At 39.7% G+C, this 21446-nt stretch overlaps 1 protein-coding gene across 7 annotated transcripts in view; it reads left to right on the top strand.

Annotated features, from left to right (window-relative positions):
- The first annotated feature begins 513 nt into the window (after positions 1–513).
- LOC121598728 (muscarinic acetylcholine receptor DM1) overlaps positions 514–21446 on the top strand; it is a 94734-nt gene continuing 73801 nt past the window's right edge. For 2 of the 7 annotated variants that reach the window (XM_041925968.1, XM_041925962.1), the window contains exons 1-2: positions 514–711; positions 11342–11976. The gene's annotated coding sequence lies outside the window, so the exon portion shown is untranslated. The other 5 variants (XM_041925964.1, XM_041925963.1, XM_041925965.1 and 2 more) reach the window with 5 other exon arrangements.

Raw genomic sequence — 21446 nt, 5'->3', positions numbered from 1 at the left:
CACTCACGCAACGGGCCATTTTCACCGTCTGTGTGTGTGTGTGTGTAGTTTGTATTTTCATCTTTCGTCGAACGGAGATACATCTCCCAACATGCTTTGAATGTGGAGAGATGCGCACGCGTGACGCGCCCCGATGAGCGAGACGTGCCGCTAAGGATGCTGCGAGCTGTGCCGCGTACAAGTGTGAGAGAGAGAGATAGAGAGAGAGAGAGCAGTAGCAGCTGGCCTGGCACTGCTGAGGCTTTCTCTCCGAGCCACGACCAAACGCACGAGAGAAGAATCCCAACGGAATATATCATAGTAACATCAAAGGATGCTGGGCAGCTGGGAGTGTCACGAAGTACAGTAACAAAAGTTTTGCTGTAGCTCCCAGACTCTCCCATCTCTCGGCTACTTGGACCAGCAGAAACTGATTGTTTTGGGCACTTGCTTTCCCCTTCACACCTACCAGGCCAGGATCCGTAGGAAGGAGAGCTTTGACACTCGACACTGAGTGCGAGAGCAATGTGTGCTAACAAATGCACAACAGTTCGCAACACGGGGCCGAGTTGTCAGTCCCGGACGAGACTTGTAACGGTGAACTCCCGCTGGGTGTGAATCGGCCACAGAAATCGGTGCCTGTGTGTATTGTTTCTTTTTTTCTTTCTTCCTCCTACACCCCGGGAGTAGCTTGGTGTGTCCTAGAGTTGGCAGGACGCAGCGCCGAAACGGGTCAGTGATCTGCAGTGTCTGAGGCTGCACTTAAAGTCTGCATGTGCGATGGGTAAAAAGCGGCGAGTCGCTTGAATGTGAAGCAAAGCCAAACGCAGCTGTGCATAAAGCTTATTGGTGCCCAGATTTGGGAAGCTCATCGAGTTACAGCTGTGTCGATGCAGTGTGGTGTGACCTGGAGCTGCTTCGGTGAGCTATAGCTCGTTTTAAGCCGCGCAAGGAGCTGGGAGCGAAAGGGTCATGAGCTTATACAGCTGTGAGCAGTCTTAGAAGCACACATACATGCACACAACTGCACGAAGATGTAAGGTTTCTTGCCAATGCCCAGTGCTCAGAAAGGGCAGTGTTCAGATGTGTTTTTTTTTTGGAAAAACGGTGCTGTTTAACCGGAGGTTGGAAGCGTCCAGTCACTGGTAACCTGGGTAAACTGAGTTTGGATTAGTGTGGGTGTGAAAGTGTGTGTGTGTATGTATGGATGTGTTGCGTTGACATCGGTTTCAGAATCATCGAGATATGTCAGCAATAGTGTTGGTGTAGGTGTAAAAAATTGTCGTATTACAAGCATCGAGATGCTTCGAGTGATCGAACAAACCAAAATCAACAACAATTCAATTACTCGTTTCTGCAATGCAGAAGAGGTTGACAGTTGTGTTGAAGACGACGGCCAGAATGATAGGGCCGAAAATGTGCGTATGTGTTGTGAGATGATGGCCTGCTCAATACGTCTTGACAGAGCGTATTTAGTGTGTCAACCTTACGCTGTTGATATTATGATCAAAGTGTACCGAAAGGCAACGCAGTGAAAATAGGGTTCGCAAGTCTACTTACAGAAATCCTGATGTCAAGAATCAAAATATTCGTTGCGTGCAATAGGTTACCATCAGTTGAAATCGTCCGTTGCTTCCAGGAGCTGAGTGTGCTTGACCAGGGAGGTAATGATAACTGCGTTAAACTTAATGTATGTTCCTTTTTGGTACCGGACTCTTAGACTGAAAAGGGGTTTCAACCAACTTTTTTTTGTTGGTCAATCTTTGTCATTTCTTTTTGTACCTTGACCTCAATTCGGTTAACCTTTGAGTCAATGTCGCGCCGCATTTGCAGCGTTTGTGGATGAGAATAAGCTTTTGGTCACACGCAATGACTTTCCGGCCTGGTCGGCTTGTGGCTCACCAACAGGAAGGAGTTTTACGGTCCTCATTTCATAGTTGACTAACTTTCCCTTCCCACTACGTGTCTCGATGGGTAGCAAATTGCCGTAGCTTAGCATCTGTGCGTTTGTTTAATGTGTGAAATTAATGTGGAATCGTGTTCAATATTCTAAACAACTAAATTCCTCGCATTTGATGTAAAGAAATTTCTATTATGTTTTACTATCAGTATATATATATATATATATATATATATATATATATATATATATATATATATATATATATATATATATATATATATATATATATATATATATATATATATGCTGACCCACAAAATCAGCCGTACTAAAGATGTTTGCTACCAATTGGAAAGTAATTTGGACATTTTCCCAATATCTCTCGTTCTCTCCCTTTCGTGGTTTCCACAGATATGGCTCGTGTAAGCTCTCAGCTGGTTCCGTTTCTCTCTCTCTCTCTCTCTCTCTCTCTCTCTCTCTCTCTCTCTCTCTCTCTCAAATCTTATTCTCCATCTTGCTCCATTTTTGCACTCTTGAGATTCCACTCTTCCACTCGCTCTGGTGGTTGCCTAGGCTACATCGTGTTCATGTAAGTCCCCCCGGCGTATACACAAGTGTGCGTAGCTGTGCCTAGCGTAGCCTGGCTGATTGTATGTACAGACCTTACGACACCCACACACATAGAAACTATCCAAATGTGAGCGTTTCGCAGAGATTCGCCAATCCGCCCAGTAAGGACCATCTTGGTCTGTGAATGTTACGAAATAATTACGATAAACTCATAACAATTTGTATCCCCATCGTTCGGCATGGGTTCTCGCGTGCCTACGCTTTACTGAGACAGTGGTTATATTAGGAATTGGGTTGATTCTTCGGCAGAGATTTCTATACATCCTTGGTCGCCACTGTAAGTGAACGGCCTAAGTATAAATGAAGGTGAATGATACACTATACGAGGCTAGTTTAATGCACGTTTTTAGTTTAAATTCATGGACGGAAATTTAAAAAAATGAAGCAACGACAAATACACGATACGTTTCACTGCAGATCGTCCAGTAATACAGTTTGCACTGTTACTGTTGCGATTAAAAACCAGTTTTTAATTTAAGTTATATCATTTGAAGAACATTCGCTCAATAATATGAATATGCAGTCTACAGTCTGCAGCCTACTACTAGTTGAACTATGACTAAAACGGATATCATTAAGTTGGGGCTGCTTCAAGCTGCTTCTCGTTATGTGATGCGACAAATAACGGCTTTTCATTATTATGGACTTATTTATCTGTGATTAATTCACCGTTAATCCGTGGAATGTATTGGCTTGTGTGCTCGATCCATTTGTGATTTGTATCCATGACAAGCATGTTTATAGATCATAGTTTAGATTGTGAGGTACCGCTAGTAAAAAAAACCGACTTGTTTTCGCCTTGTTCTTGCCAAGTATTTGACTGAATTGTCAAGTACGGTCATTTTTTCTTCAAGCAATCAAGGTTTTAAGAACAATTTTCTCGCTTGCTGCCGGTTCTGGGATTCAAATTTCCTGCGAATCGATAAATCAAACTAAATCGTCTCCATATCCCGTTCGTTACTTTTCCTTCCTTCGCCGGTTTGACCTACACGCGCACAACCGTCGGGCAGGATTTTCATTTCAGCTATACCCAATTTCTGCCAATTGATCTGGAACGAATCTCAAAAATAAGTGTGCTGGTGGTTCGGTTTCTCGTATTTGAGTGAACCAAACTTTATGTCGCGCTTTTACTGCGTCCCCAATCTGTCGAAGTACGATTTGAGCGCTTTCTTTTACCGGTTGGGTTTATATGTACTGTTTGCTTATCTGCTTCTTACAGTAGAAAGGGAAACGCTTTTATCACTCGAAATCCGGCCCTAGTAGCAGGTCTGTCTGGTTTGTCGTGCGTTGCTTACCGGTGTCAGTCAAAAGATAAACACGGTGTAGATAAGGCACTGTTCAATCACAGCATTCTGGTAGCATTGTGTTTGCAAAAGGTGAGTGGAGAGAGTGGAGAGAGAGGAGTAGGTGTTTTCTGTACGATTAAACAATGCTTTCTTTACGATTTGTGGAGACAGGTTACTTTTGGATCATGTCTACGTTTCAAGCGAAACTGACGTACTAAATCACGTACTTTCGTTTTCGACAGACCATTGCTCTTGGAATCCCACCCCTCATTTATCGATTGCAGGTGATTTATAATTTGTTGCAAATTGCTTAACACTGTAGTTAATTTTATGATACTGAATATGATGGATTAGATCAAGTTTTGTTGGTGTCATCAAATTATTGCCTGATCTGTACTTTTGTCTACTCAAATGTTAGTTTTTTAGCTATATGTACACATATTAAACTTACGTGTATATGGTAAAATTAAAGTTGTAAGTATGGCTAGGCACATCCGAAATGAAGTTCCTAAAGTTGAACATTTATTTGTACCTAAAGTTTCCCAGTACTGCAAACAAGAGTGTAATATTTCAAAAATATATTACCTCACTTAGCTTTTACCTCTCGCATAAAGCTCTCGGAACATTCTTCAAACCCTCTTACGCACATAAATACCGTGCAATAGCTAGGGACGATCTTGGATAGCAGCATTGCCTGGAAACGTCGAAGACATAGAACATAGGATGCCCCCGGTCTCAGGGTCAGGAAGGATCTTCCGATTGGTTTCGGCGAAGTTGCTAATGGATTTCGACCATCGGCTGAAGATTCTATCAAAAACCGCCTTCGTTTTGGGTTGTGTCGTGGAAATGGGAACGGTTTTTTTTTTCTTTGTTAGCTTCTGAGTGTTCCACACACTGTTTGCCTTGTTTGCCTGGAAACAGAATGAAAAGGTATGCCTTGAACGGTTCCACCATGCCTTCCTCCGAGCGTGATATTTCACGAAATCGGACTTTTCCTTTCAACCTTTTGATATCGTTAATCGGACTCTTCGCCCCAGAAGCGGAAATGGGTTGACTGGAGGCAGGGACCACTACAGTGGAAAAAGAAAAAGCAAAGAGGCGATGTTGAGAGTGACAAAAAACGAAATCTTGAAGAGAAGAGGCAGCAAGAGCAAGAGCATGGAAGGTGTTGAAAAGAAATGAGTGTCTAAAGTAGCACAAAAAGCGTGCGCTAGAAGAATACAAGACAAAACCCGGGAAGGAAGTTGTGCTGTTTGGATGCTTCCCTACTTTTATAGTCCTCTTTTCTTCGGGCAGTTATTTTCTTAGTCATTCGTTGTGATTGTGTCGATGTGAATGGCACTGTGTGCATGTAAAATCGTGCTTATTTATTAGACCAAAATGTAGCGAACGAGGCGGGAGACGAGCGCCATTATTAAAAAAAGGACTGGTTCGGGTCATTCGTAGGTGGCTTTTTTATGATTGTCTTATATTGTACTTGGTGGAGGTTCGGCTCCCATTTTCTAGGATACTCAGCACCGTGCAGAGTGATTCCCAGAAACATTTTATTCATTTTTTTGTCGTCCATACCAGGACATGGCTAGAGACTGCTTCTACATGATGTTACAGGACCGCGCTTGGGTAGCCATTGGAACAGTAGCAGTTTTATTTACCACTTTTAGGTTTTATTGTTTGTCCAATTCACAAAAGGGAGTAGCACTAGAGAAGATGCAAGCAGTGGCCGGAAAAGTTAGGTCCATTTGGATGGAAATTGTAATGTTGTTTAGTCGCAGCAGGGACAAACCACAGTTTGGTGTTGTAGTGCACAAGTTCCACTTTCCCACTCGTGGAACTGTTTCGTTATTTCTTTCATTTGGATGGTACATGGCTGTATGCAGTTTTTTTTACTATCCTTTCCATCAATTCGCTAGGAGCAATCTTTCAGCCAAGAATCGGTGTTTTTAATCTTCTCCCGACTCAACCCATCTACAACGGTATCCCTTTCTGTAGCATGTGTAGCTTTTTGCAGTTCGCAAGCGCGCGCGCGTGTGTGTTTCCATATCAACTCAAGAGTGTTTGTGAGATAAAAGATTATTTCGTTCGGGGGAAGCGATGGATCGACCGATGGGGTTGGGGTTTCAGTGAATTTCCGTCTTGGGTGCTCTTCTTTTCCACTAAACGGTTATCCCGACACGTCAACAACAAAGCACAATCTGATTGAAGTGGTACGAGCCTCTAAAGCTCCCCGACCCAGCGTCCACGTGCACTTTTGTTTCGTCGTAAGCGCGTGTGCGTGTGTCTGCAAATCAACCAAAGGACGATTTAATGATGAGGGAATTTTAATTTAACTGAAAGCTTCCGATTGGTAAGCCCGGTTCCGTCTCCTGGAAGAACGGATCGTTTATATTTCGCCCGAAACCAAAAATCGATCAAAACGAACGGCGTACGTATCCAACGACAGCAGCAAACGACGCTCCTCGAAAGGGAGCGCACCAGGTGTGCACATTTAGACTAAACTGCTCGTTCGATTAGGAGTATGCTAGGGATGCTGAAAAGATGTAGATAAAATCAATCAACTTCAGCCCACAACCATGAGTACGCATAAGCTGACAGTTAGCTTCGGCAAGTTCTCCAGTGCCAGTGCACAGCTGTGTTCGTATTCCTTTTTTCCAGCTTCTTTTACTCTCTCAAACGAGGTTTCTGTGAGCGGTGCACTTTATGATAACGCAGCTAGATAAAACCTTTCCTGGTGTACATTTGGACGTGCAGAAAACCGAACGGTTTGGGAAGAGAAACACTCTGTTAAATAGAAAACGGTACACTTTTGTCGTTACCATTTTTAGCATCTCTATTTAAAGCAGCTCCGTTGATTGCTATCTTTATCGGCTAGCTTTCTTCATGCATTAAGTCCCCTATTTATACAAGAATAAGTCAAGCTTGTTCAACATGCAGTTTATGCGGTACGGTAATAGACAGGCATGTGATAAACTGGCAAAGGTGTTTGCTTGCAAATTATGTTGAACGAATTTAGTCGTATGAAGTGATGAAAATCGTCTCGCAAAACTTTGTTTGAGCAATTCGATTAACTTTGATCAATTTTATTAATTGATTAAGATAATAAGGGAATAAGAAAAATAAGAGAATTGATCCGCATATCACAAAGGCATTGTTTAATTCGGAAGTATTTAGCAAGCATATTTAGTACAATTTGTAGCATTTCTTAAGAAGATCTTCTTTGGTGCAAAAATCGTTATCATGCATGCCTGTACCACTAATGGGCTTGGCTATCAGTCATTTATTGATTGGTGACCCAAAGCAAGATGGTCAATACTGCGAATGTTTGATCTCGCGACGAGCATGTTGTTGGTCGAACAGGTTTAGGCTCGTATTGTCATATGTTATTACAAATTATTTGAAAAACACTACGTTGTTGCTTAAAAAGTTAATAGTTTAAAGTCATTTTTCGATATGGTATGGTATTTTTATCAGATATAAATAATTATCTCTCGATTTTGTGAATGTAGACTTGGTTCCATTTTTGAATTTATCAGACCAATATATAGAAGTCGAATTTAATTAGTAGCTGAGGCAAATGCAAAGTTGATAGAATGAAAAAAATAAACGATTTTCTTAAATTTATTTCCTTCGACTAGATAAACTTTCCTGATTGTGTTTATCTAAGTGACTTCAAAATGCGGACGAGAAATCCGAAAAATGTTAGGGATCGAACGGAAAATAATGAAACGTATTAACCTCGCTTTATTCATTCGTTCCACCACCCTATTTACGTCACTTGGATTCTTTTCCTCCCCGAGTGCTTTCAAGTTATTCGATCGGTTCGAAGAGGTCAGCATCGGTTCAGAGTTGCTTCGGGGTATTTTTAAAGTCCTCCACACCCACCTCCATTTCAATGTCCACTCAGAGGATTGATGTGAAAGCAATGAAGAAACCCTATCATCAAAAAATGTACAAAAGTAAAGAAATGTAACATTTTGAGTAGATGGAATAGAAAAAGATGGTAACAAATCTCAACACACAACGTAATAAGAAGAAAGGAGTTGAAAAGGAACATACAACAGAGAACAGAACGAATTGATTTTATTTTGAACCCATTTTTTATCTACTCGTGGTTTTCATTTTTCTTGTTTTTGCTGTTACTATTACGCCCGTTTCTGGATGCTTTTAATGTTTTTTTTTTGTGTGAAAAATGTAAAACATGGGTGTATGTGAGGGTACATTTTTTGAATTTGCGACCAAGCGGGAGTGCTTGAAGTAATGTGAAGATAACTGTGAAAGAAAGACCACAGTCTTCAACAATGGTGGCATTAACACGATGCCTGCGGTATCTACATAACGGCAAACACATAAAGCATAAAAGAGGAGGTCCCCGTCGTTTTGAATCGGGAAACATTTTTGCATAACAAAGCACGAAGCGCGCGGGACCTTGTATACTGTTGTACTTTGTTGGGAAAGAAATGGAACAGTACAAGAACATGTTTGTGTCCGTGTGTATGTACTTCAATACGCTGTCAAATGTAAAGGCTTATCAAAAATTCCCGCATACTCGCTCCGACACATTTCTGTGTCTTCGGCCGTCCACTCGGGATTCTATTGTAAGAAGAAAAAAGGGAAATTACAAAATGGAAATATTGAACCCTTTCTTGGGGTCATTTAGTACAAAGGTTTCTTTGTTGGTCAGCGTTGTGTCCCTCGTTGGAAGGACGCTCCCACGGATCAGTGGGCTTTTCACTGGATATCTGATCGTAGGCAGACGTTGGTGATGGGAATTCTTGAAATACGAGAAAAGCATATATTTTTTATATTTTTGCTTTAGCGGTCTATTTCACCGGCTGCATTGGATATACTTGTACTGATTTTTCGCATTGTACTACAATGTTAGGTACTTTTAGAAATTTGTGAATTCTGTGCATCATTGTATTGTGTTTAATTAAGTACAAATAAAGGAGTAAATCATTTTTTTGCATTGGTTTCTTTTTGTTTCAATCTAAGTCTGACGACCAATTCATGTAATACAATTCGAAATTGAGAGCTTCAGTTCATATACGTTGTTTATAGTATAGTCTCTAACACATATTTATATTTAAATATTTTTAAACTTACAGGACCATCTGTCAGTGACCCTATGTAATCAATTGTTACAAATTCTCAACGCATGTGTCAAGATATGTTTGGTTGCACACTCTGTATGGAGTTGATGTAAATTATTCCGGCCGTTCTTTTGAACAGCAGCAAAATCTGATACTCATTGCTTTGATGTACAAAGAGGTGAAAGCAGTAGTGAAACAGCCGACGAAGATAGTTTGACTAATAGATACCAACCATGTACCGGCGTGTTTCAGTTGCTCGTTGCAATAGAGTGGCTCGGAATGGAAGTCATAAGAAAACTCCTAGACACACACACATATACCCGCGCGTAGCCTGTGTAGCTCAAAGGTGGACCGTAACAGATTGTAGCAAGATGGGCGTATTGGTCGACCGGCTGACAACCATACCGCTCCGGACGGGGTCGACGGCTCATTTCAATAATTCGATAAATCATCAACCTTCCTCATGCGGCTGCGTACACATCGTACACACAAACCCCGGTACGCTTCCGGCCGATTCGTTGAGGCACTATATGGAGTCCTGAAAGGTAGCTGGAGTGGTTGAGGGCCGGGTCTTGTCGGCGGTTTCTTCTCATTTCGGTTGCGTCTACATTTTTCATGAGCACAGTGCATAGTTTAAATATTCATCTTCTACTTGTTGGCCTAATGACGGTAGTCGAATGGACTAAAGGTCCGACGCGCTGTGTGTCTGGAGAATGTATGCCGTACACTCCGATATATAGCAACAGTACGCCGTGTTAATGTTGGCTCGGTACGATGATAAAGATGGTGATGATGATGAGCATGAGAACTGCGAGCCTAACGATCGCCCATCCGTATGACGGAGGCGATGAGCTACTGTGCACAGCAGAATGGAGCTTTTTGGTGGTTCATGGAATGCGACCGCTTTGCATGGAATTTGGAAATAAGAACATTTCGCATGCTTGCGCAAACTAATGTCTATCATTTGAGCTTACATGATTTGGGCATGATTAGTTCTTTTTTACGCTATCAAGCTATGGAACGTGAAGCTTCAAACGGGCAGGCTGAACTAGAATATACAGTTCAACTTAAATTGAATACTTGTAATTTTCTAAATTTTCGTAAAAAAAAAACAAAGTAGTCTAATCGACTCTGTCATAACGAAACTAATTCAGTACTGTGTACTTACTAGTCAAGCAAATAGAATTTAATAAAAAAACACTACATACAAATCTATACTAAACATTTACGTTAGCAACTAATAAAAAATAATAAAAATATACAGTTTTTGTTTTTGTTTTGCCTGTGATCAGGTTCCACCAGATTATAAACTTCTAAGCATATTTTAATTATGATTTCTGTTAAAATTTCAACCACATTTTTACTATGAAATTTATACACCCTTCTAACAAAAATATTACCTGCAGAGCATTGAATCAATTTTTGCGGGGCCATTTACAATACCAATCATAATAAGGATCGTTTAAAGTGACACAAGGTACTTCGAGAATAATCATCACTAAAGGAATGACACTTATTTGCAGTTGCAATATGAATTCCTTTACAGCCTTGATCAGCACATCCTCCAGCCTAAATAAATAATAACAAAGCAGTAACCGCATTGCTGCAAAGTGATAGTTCTCCCCAAAACACTGATCCCATGCCTAACACAACCATAACCGGCAAAGTAAAGCGACAAACAAATTGAGCGGTTTGCTTCATATATTGATGGAAAATCGTTTTTCTCCGCACAACCGGCTACCTCTTTGTTTACCGCGTCCTCGTCTCACATCTTGTTTCTGCTTATTATTTGTTGAACTGGGGTTCTTTACACCTCTCTTTACGTTTTCCTTGGTGTGTCTTTTTATATTTATCGTGCCGCGTGGAAATAAACGAAATGTACATAGCACACGGGCTTTCGAGTGGTTCGAAATGTCGTTGACCTTCGGTTTGACCTACGATACCAATATGTTCACTAGGGCTCTTTTTATCTCATCGTGCATGCTCACATCAGCGAAGGGAAAGGTCCGCACCGTTATGTGTTATACTGACGAACCGTCGGAGGATAAACATTTCCCAACCGTTGTATGGAGAATTGATAATAGGGGCTGCAAGATGCTACAGGAAAGAGAGTTTTCCATCTCAGGAAAAGCAAATACTCCATCATCAAATAGAATATATATTAATCTTTCCGGTTCAATAAGAAGTAGAACGGAAGAGGGATGTGCAATAGAGGCAGATACCGTCGCGTTTTCTTCTGCATCTCATAGACCAATTTTTGATCAATGGAGAAGTTTTGTTCATCCTAGTGTAGTGCTAGAAATTGTTTTTCTCCTTTTCTTTAAAGTTCTTTATTACTACTAACTATTTGGTAGAGTGTTGTCAGTTGCTGTACATTGCTGGAACTATGTAAATTACCATGCACACAGCGCAAATCATGTTACAAATCTCTTCTCATCACTACTGTTTCTTCTTAGGAAAAGCAAAACTAAGTGTTTATTTGTGTTTAATTACCATCCGGAAAGCTTCCGACCAAACCTGATATGAAACTTTTATGCCAAAGCTAATGATTGAAGGGAACGTGGTTGTAGTGAAACAAACTAACAGTGAAAATGTTTTCTCGGCAAATTATAAACACCTTTGCGAAGGTGAATGAGCGTGAAATTATTCGCTTTGCCAGCAATTAACCACCATCAAAAGTGTGCTCAGCAGTGAACTGACCGTGTGTACGTGTGACCTTGTTGTTCATAAGTGAGTACGAGGATTGGGATTGAAACGGAATATAAAAAAAAATGATTCCCGTGCAGAGAAGTGAAACGCTAACACCGATTGTAGCGTTTGGGCAGAAGTGTGTGGTGGAGGATACGATCAGTGATCCTTGTTAGAGAAGAGATGTGCATTTCGGTTCGTGGTTGTTTGAGTGTGTGTCATCAGTTGTGCGTTGGCTGCTGGCCTTCCATCGTTTACTGTTGACGTCAAGGTGCGACTATTTGGTGTGAACGAGCATAGTAATAATCATATCCGTTCGAGCTGGCGGGCGGCATGATGGAAAGATTGCTCTCGCGATGGAACCCCACCGGACAGTCTTCGAAGCCGTTGTTTATACGATAAGGTAAGTGACACATCAGGTAGATGATAAAATTAGCTACAAATATCATTGGCAAGTAATCTTGCACTTTCATTATTCTCTGACTATGACTAAGTCACTGAAAGACAAGCTCAGCATGGTATAGGCAGGCTTTGACCGACAAATAACTTTTAATGTAACTGGGATTGATTTAAATACTCTAAAAAAGTTACATTTAATATTATAATTACAAACGATGTCAAATCCTGGCAATGTTTTGTCTACTTCACTCTGCTATACTACCCTACAAACGTATGTGACCATGTTCAGCAGAATATTTGACTATATGATACTTTTTTTTATTCAGGAGTAACGGTCCAAAAAGGCCGTATTGCTACTATATGATACGTTAATCTAACCTAATTTAATTAAAAAGTAAAAAGTATACTGATTTTTTTTTTCATTGTGTAACTCGATAAATTGAATAATTGCATGAATGTGGCTGGGGGTTTTGTTGCATTTGTTTGGGTTCTGTTTGCTGCAAAATATCCATCATGTGGCCAAAGGAAAAGGCAATTGGAAGTCCTGAATTGTATGGAAGATTTTATGAATTCAACCAAGCTGTGAATGGTATCTGCGCAACTGACATCCAGGTACAAACGTATACCGAAGCATGCGTTTTTATTGTTTTCTCTTTCAATTGCATGTATGCGTAGGTTTAAGGGAGTTTGTGTTTTATAGAAAACTAAAAATGGGGTCTTTTACGATTCTTGTCAGCTTTTTTATATTAAAGTTAACAGTTGGAGAACAGAATGAAAGAACAGTTTAGCCTCAAAGCTAGAATTAGATTCGAGTATCTGCTCGAAAAAATTGCAAAACAAGGCGGTGTTTTCATTTTTCCCAAGGTGCATTAAAAAGCTCAGGTGGTGGAATCTAGAATCAAAGTGTATGTAGACCAGGTTCACAAATTTGAACGTCACTTTTTGACAGGACGGGTGAAAACTTTTGCTCAAACAGGCTTTCTGGTAGCTTGACGAATACACAAAACATGCTTAAAATCTTCATTCAATAGCAGAAGCGATACAAAAATCAGCATTCTAAATACATACACCTAGGGATAAGCCCACCTGTATACTTTACCCACTTTGATAGCTGCTCGAAAACAGCTATACAATGCAAAACGGAAGGGGCCCAATTTAAAGCTGTTGCATTTTAAGGAATTCGTTAGACGACTTTTATTTAAAGAACAATCTGGGTGAGAAAGAATTATAGGATGGGGTGGTATAACATTTACAAAGCAATTGTAATTAACCTCTTACACTAGGCGCTGCTGTTCATACTTGCTAGTAATATCGCCGAAACTTGATGTAGCGTGTTTTATGTCATCCCATGAGCCAATTCTCCCCTTGGCAAACGGGACTGTGTAGGTAAATAGCTCATGAACGAGAACGGCAAATGGGAAAGTGTGTACGTGTTAATGCATCCCTGCTAAGGATGTCCGACAGTGCGCTTTATGTGTGGGAACATTTTATTCCGTGGCAGTGGTGAGGGATTGTCCTGACGTTGTATGTCGCCTTGCACGTCCTTGGTTGCTTGAAGGTTGTCCTGCTCGTTCCGCGCAGGGTCGTGTACTATCGTCGTTTGCGTTTGACGTGACGATGCTGCATCGTAGATGTGGATTGCTTTAGCGCCTCTGTACGGAACAATCGCTTGGTTGCTTCAGCATTCAGAGTCGCGCTGATGGACAGGCGCATTATCATAGAAATTAAATAACGAAAAAGAAATGGAAATTAATGGAAAATTATTGCTTTTCACATGCCACCGAGTGCTTCGCGGATCTGCAGCTTGCCTTTTTTCATCTTCGCGACTTGCATCCGGTTTCCGTATTACATGTTAGGACGGTGCAAAAAAAACGAGATAATGATGGAGAATAAATCGAACTCATGAAAGATTAATTGGTACACAATAGCCCCATGTGACGGTACCTGTGAGGCGGAAGTTTCCCAATCGTCCATTTCTTTTGGTCGTGTCGGCGACGATGCTGAGGCGATGGAGCCTCCTGCTATGCTGACGGGATGATGCTGTAATAATGTACATTGCGAGGAGGAGAATGATGTGCTTTTGTGACGATAGTAATTGTTGAGCTAGTAATATCAATGTAATTATGCCTTTCGAAAGTGATGAGTATAAGTGAAACGACACTTTTGAACATTTATTCTCTTAGTTTATAGTTTTTGGTATTTTTCGTATTTAAATAGAAATTATAGCGATGCACTAGCTGAAGAAAACATGTAAGATGAAAACTCAATAAAATATGTTATACACATGGAACACATACCAGAACAACAGTTATACTATTTTAAGACACTAGGGCTTATAATTTGTGTAGCCCATTCTTTAGGGAAGCAATGCAATATGTAGCAATGTAGTATGTATCAGAAAGCTACTTTAAATTCATTACACCAACTCAAAACATATAAAATATAATAAAAGAGTTGAATGGTTATAATCAAGCTTATGGAATATTATATATGACCAATGTTCCATAATATGCTGAATAAATGGCCCATTTTTAGTATTAGTTTTTGCACGTATTTTAAATTATTTTGTTCACATGAGACTGCGATAGACTTTAGACAGACACTTTAAAGAAAAGGAAAATGGGAAGAAAGAGAAGAAAAAAAGCAAATGAAAACAAGATCATTAGGCACGCAAAATGAAGATGAAAAGTTTTTTTGAGCATGAAGTGATGAAATAGAACAGAATGCTTGATTCGTGAGAGCTTAAAAAAGCTCTCTCACACGCGCGGAATCACTAGGGAATATATTGTGGTCGATAGGTGAGTAGTGGTGGTAGGTTGGGTGATTTTGCGCTTTAGCTAGGTGGTAACCATGTATGACGATGTTTGCCTTATATTGTTTCAAAAGTGGTTTGTGCAGTAAGCAGTAGCTGTGCTACGCGAGCGTTCTATACATCTCTCATCTGGCAACCGAGTCCCGGCCGAGATAAATGTTAACTTGATGCGGAAGGATTTCAAAAAATGTAAATACAGAATTTTATCTCCGTGGCGCCCAGAGGTTGCGAACCGAGCAGAATTCTTTACCCACCGGATATCTACCAACGCTACAGCTCAACCAGGAGTTGGTAAAGTATGGATCATCCCTTTCGGTGTTATTTATGTTCTTTTTTGGTGGGCTGGTTTTTGGTTCTGGTTTTACACCGATGTGTAGCGTTTTTTGATGTTAAATTTTGAAATGACATTGAAATGATTTCCCTAATGTTATTCCCCTAATGTTTTTTCCCCCTAATAGTTATTAAAATTATAATATGTGTGATATAAAGTATTCTAAAAACATAAACATAATTTCCTGCTATCTAAGTAACATAAACTAAGTTGAAATCAACAAGTCAACTATTAACAATTAAACGCTATTCATTTAAATTAATAATTGGCTAATAGTTCAATTAAAAAGCACTACATTTTCCTTCTAACAACCGTCATCGGAAAATAATAAGTAAGTAAGCTTAAGAAAAGCTTTTAAAAATTATTGAAATGTTTTAGAAGCATTACGGAATGATTGTAATTTATTTTAATCGAGAAAAACTTTTCACAAAATGATTGTAGGTTCACAAGTGAATCATTCAACAACCTTGTTGTAGTTTTCTTACCAAATTAACTGCTACGATCCACTATCTATTAATCGAGTAGTCTCCCGTACCATCCCTTATTCTGTAGTATAAACTCTTGTTTCGTTACCGTGTTTTAAAATTGATCTACAAGCGAAGCTTTCCACAGGGTAGCGTTTCCGCAATAACCGTACCAGAAGAGTCTACTCTTTTGTCCAACACGCCAGGTATTCAGTGGCACGCTGTGATGCAGCTCTCAATTGTGTTGGGTTTAAAGTAAGCAAACGTTGACTTCACACTGGTTGGCACAAAAATGATTCGGTCTTACATACATTGAAAAGGCCTGATCATTTTTCGTGCTATACCTGAGAACGCTTTGCACGTTCGACGTGTTTGCTAGGCTGGTTTATCCGTTCTTTGCTTCCAAACGCCTTTTTTGCTCTTCGTAAAGCTATTTCGACTGCATGAAAATGAACAGTCAATATTTAAAGAATCATTTGAAAGCAAATTTACTTTCACACGCGGGGTACACAAAGCACACTAGCGCGTTAAAGGTCGTATAACAGTAATGTCGTCGTTTGTTCGTAAAGATCGCATAGATCCTCGAGACCATATGCGCTGTACGCATCCGGTTGTTGATGAATAGCAATTTTTGTTTGAATGATAGGCAACTAAGAGAGATGATAGATGATTACGAGAATGCGAAATAGGGTATTTGGCTTAAACATTTCTTCTATGAGCAAAGATTTCAATAAAAAAAGGATTGCGACAGTTGCTGTTACATGATGTTAAACCAATTTTATTTTGCATTTTTGAATGTATCAGGTATTTTATACACCTTTTATAATTATCAATTTTATTTGTTATTTGCCATTTCACATCTACACCACTCCAATTCCTTGGACATCTTCAAACATTATTGTATTTGATGCATCTTCCTTTTCATAATTATTGACTGCCTTTATTGTTCTTTGATAAATTCAACCTTAGAATGAATCATTTAATTTAAAATTAACATATTTCTTGCAGAACGGGTTAATATTAGCTTGTTTAAATGTTTACAAATAAAAATCGTTATCTTCTTGTACATAACGAACTTTGGCGTAACGACCTACGCGGCATATAAAGGCATTCCAGATTTATTGAGTAACACGTCAATCTTTGCTAAGGGGGGGGGGGGGGGGGCGGTCCATTCTAAGATAGAACCCACGACGAACATATTGTTAAGTCGTGCGAGTTGACAATTTTACTACGGAACCGTCCTTGACAGAACCGACGGCGTTTCGAAAATGTAAATAGAATTCGATGGAATGTTTTATTTACTTCCCTTTCCTTCCCTTTCTTTTATCATTTTTTTCTTCCATTATATCATAGCCGTTGTCATCAATGATCGGATTAATGGACCATTGGTAACGTTGTTAAAATGAGATAGTTCTGTCAATCATCGACAGACCGCACCCGTTGTTTGGACGATCGGAGAAGCTTCATTGTACATTACGTTCGCTTCCGTCAAACCCAACGGCTGTTACACGCAGAAGAGCAGGGTCTTGAATCCGGAAAAGGGTTTTTATTAAATTTTACCTCGCCTATCTCTCCCTATCCAAAGGGTGAACGGATCGAATCCGCGGCTAGTTTGCTTGCGCATTGTAACGGGTTTGTTTCGGGTTGTTTGCATGGACCCTGCCAGATAACGGTGGGGTTGAAGCTTAAGGGTTTAGCTTTCGGTCAATAGGTTGACATTTAATATGATCCGTTTAAATAAGACCGCAGTCGGTTGGCCTCCCTGTCGGTCTTGATCCAGGACCTGGGCCCAGGGGCTAGGAAGGGCATTTTAATGCATTTAAATTACCAGCGGTGCCATGTTCCGTTGACGTTCATCGACATTTGATGGGTTTCGGCTGTCAGGTGGCGTTCCAAACACACGCAAAAGCCTTAGTATGATGTTATACTGAAATATGTTAATGAAATCATCACAATCGAAAGAAAATAGGTCGCTTTAAGTTTGACACTGCTGATCAGGATGAGCTGTGGTTACGGCATACTGGTGATGCGGGTAGACTTCTTCCTGAAATCACGAAGAATCTGTTATGTTTGCAATGCTGGTTAATCTGTCCAGTGGCAGCGAACACCATGCCATGGCTGTAAGGCCAATAAATGTCACTCTTAAAGGGTCGTCAATTTCAATAAGCTATTGTATAGCAGATGGTTCTATAGGTTTAGCTGGCAGAAAATGTTTTATTGCTTCATTACACTAAGCTATTGTTAATTAATCCATCGGGGCTCGAAAATTGATATGTGCGCTTTTCGCTTGAACGATAAGATTAAAATGTTTTTTTGAAAAATATTGATCATCTGGTTATTCTAAGGTGAGGGCATACGTTTTATGTGATCTAAAACTGAATACGTGATGTATTCAACATATATTCATACATTGAAAAGCCCGAAAGTGAGTAAGTATACACTATTTGGCTACGGGGTACATTTGATTGGATTATTAATCGAATGAACTCAACAAATAATTTTGGTTTAATATTATAAATCTATTTTGTATGCGTAGTGAATCGAAAGTATTTTTTTTTTCTTTTGGCTCAACAACCGTTGCCGGTCAAGGCCTGCCTGCACCCACTTGTGGGTTTGGCTTTCAGTGACTTATTGATCCCCCCATAGTAGGATAGTCAGTCCTACGTATGGCGGCACGGTCCATTTGGGGCTTGAACCCATGACGGGCATGTTGTTAAGTCGTACGAGTTGACGACTGTACTACGAGACCGGCTTGAATCGAAAGTATAATGTGCAATAATAAAAAAATGGTTCTGATAAATTCAAATTTATAATAATATCTTTTAAATCAAATACTTTTTAAAAACTTTCCGAAATATTCCAAACTTTTATCATGGTATAAGCTATGCTTCATCAATCATCATTTATAGATATAATTATGTTAACATATTGTTTAGTTTTCTCTTACTTATTAATCCAGCGCTACAACCACTTTCCGGTCTTGGCCTACCTCAGAAGTGCCCGAAACCGCTCACGGACTCGCGCCTTCGTCTGCCACTCCGTTATCTCGGCCTTAATGGCGGACGCCTCTTCTTGCCATCTTGCCACCTCAATTTGGACCTACCACGCCTCCTCTGTCCTTGTGGACGGCCTAAAAAGAATTCACGGGCTGGGTCGTCCGTTTCCATGCATACAACATGGTCAGCTCACCGGCTTGATATGCTGTACAACAGTGAGGTCGCTGTACATCTCGTACAGCTCGTCATTATAGCGGCTCCTCCATTGTCCTTCCACACATACGGGGCCAAGTATCCATCTGAGCTTCTTCCTCTCGAACGCGGCTAAGAGCGTTTGGTCAGATTTACACAGTGTCCATGTCTCAGAGGCGTATGTGCGTACCAGTACTATATAGGTACTATATAGTCCCAGCTTCGACCTTCGCGACAGGTTCTTTGGGTGAACTGATTTTTCAGGTTGTAGAACGACCGGTTGGCAGCCAGCATCCTTGCGCGCAACTCAACTTCCATGCTGTTGTCGTTGCTGACCTTTGACCCAAGATAGGTGAATTCTTCAAAAGTGCGTTCCCATATCTGCACGTGACGCCTACGTAGGTTTGAATTAGTTATTGGTAGGCCCGCTGATGTTGCCACCATCAGTTTGGTCTTTGCCTTGTTTATTGTAGTTTTTTCTACACCAAGTTAATACACATACTTAGAGTGCATACAAAGTTTTATATTATCTAAACTGTCTTTTTTGAATTATTGTTCCTTTCAATATGTATCATACATTTAAGCTTTTTGTACATACACACTGTATATACATACTGTACATACATTGTACATAGTTTTTGTAGAACATAAATTTTTTTTATGACGTTTTGGAGCTGGTTTTAATCTTTAAGTATTTTCGATCATCTGATCAAATAATTTAGTCATTCATTATCAATATTATATCGCAAGCCATCTTTAGTGGATGATTAGTTGATAGATGACTAAAGCTGATGTAAAAATTACTTATTTTTGAGAATTTCGCGATACTAGCTCTTTTTATATGGAGTTTGACAGTTGGTGGCAGAGATCTTGTTAACTTACTTAACTTAACTTAACTTAACTTAACGTTACTTCATACATAACCACAGAGTAAGTTATGTATAACCAAGTGTAGCACGCTTTTCACATTAAATTTATACTCAAATATCACAATCACAATCCAGTAACTTTAGTGAATACACTTCATAATACAGGTGAGATTATCCCGAACGATTTGACAACTACAGAACAGAAAATTAATTTAAATGGTTTGCCACATAAAGAGTTTGGTGGTTTTAAATGGTTCCCAGATGCAATGTTGTTGTGTTAGTGAACCGGTACAATGTTATTATACATTATATATTATAGGTGATTATACCTGAATACTATACCCACTTTGCAAAACCACACGCCAAACTACACACGCATCAGATTTTCAGTCTAGATTATTTCAGTCTAGAAAAAATGTAATCAAACGCTGATTCGTCGTAGGCTCAGGTCTTATATATGATTTATTGTTTTTGCTGTAGATTTTTTTTGTCAAGAAAGGTTAAAAACTAATTAAATCAATGGTTAAAATGTATTAAAAATATTTTGGCTCATTTGTAATATAAAAATAAAACCAAACCAAAATGTTGTTCTAACATTTCATTTGAACTTGTAAAAAAGGAGGGATGCATACTAGCACTTTAAATCTTTTGGTCGACACAAAATAACTTCTTAGAAAATAAAATGTCAATTAAACTTGTACCTCGGCTGAGTGAAACAAATTAGTGTCGTGTACACCGACATCCACGGCACTTTCGTTTCCGTAAATGGCTTGCTACTATTTGCTAAACTCGCAAAATAAGGAGTCAATAACGGCCTATGGATTTCATTTGATTACAATAATAGGTACATAAAGGCGAAGATAAACACAATGTATTTTACGCCCTGCATTAATTATTAATACTCCAGGCGTACCACACTTATTGACTGTCAAAATCTGATGTATAATAACGTATCACAACTAGATCAAAATACCAAGTCAGCACAATTATTAAACACATTAAACCACATAGAGATTCAGACATATTCACGTGGCGTGTCGCACAGCAACCCATTCCCGCTCAAAATTTTAGAATGCGAATAAGCTTATGAAGCTGCAAAATGACATTTGTGCAAAAACAGTGCTTAAAGAAAAAAAAGTAACAAAGAGTAAAGGTGCTTTTATCAAAGGTAGAAGTGTTGGGACGGTCTTGTACTACAATCGTCAACTCACACTACTGAACAACCTGCCCGTCTTGGGTTCAACCCCCGAATGTACCGTCCCCCATACTCATGAATGATTATTTAGCTCTGATTAAGCCCACTAATGTTACAGACAGGCCTTGACCGACAACGGTTGTTATTTCAAAGAAGAAGAAAAAGAAGAATCAGAAGTGTTGCGCATTAGCAACAGAAAATCTTGTCCGACTCATTTTCGATTTTTCTGAAATTCTTCTAAAGACGAGGTTGGGAATTAGAGGTTTAAATATCATGCCTGTGCATTTGCAAGTAAAAATACTATACTCATCTTTCATAGTACAATCGTCCTAAACTCGCTGTTCTGACAAAGGACATGGCCCAATCGGTATCCAGCAATTCAAGTCTGTCACTGTCACATGATAACGGCGTTTCATTTTTCGGTCCCTATACATATTATCTCACTTCCTGCCATTCTACTACGCACCCATAACACGCTCGCCTGCCAACACTGACCGCTAGGCTGAATATGAGGCGCAGCAATGGCGTTATGATTTATGGTGCAATGTTTTGTCAGCCGGAAATTGATGATAAGTGCATGTGCGAGTTCAACAATATCGTATTAATTTGCACCAT

The sequence above is a fragment of the Anopheles merus genome, chromosome 3L, assembly GCF_017562075.2.
Source record: "Anopheles merus strain MAF chromosome 3L, AmerM5.1, whole genome shotgun sequence".
Taxonomy (NCBI): domain Eukaryota; kingdom Metazoa; phylum Arthropoda; class Insecta; order Diptera; family Culicidae; genus Anopheles; species Anopheles merus.
This window is presented reverse-complemented; position numbering and strand designations above follow the sequence as displayed.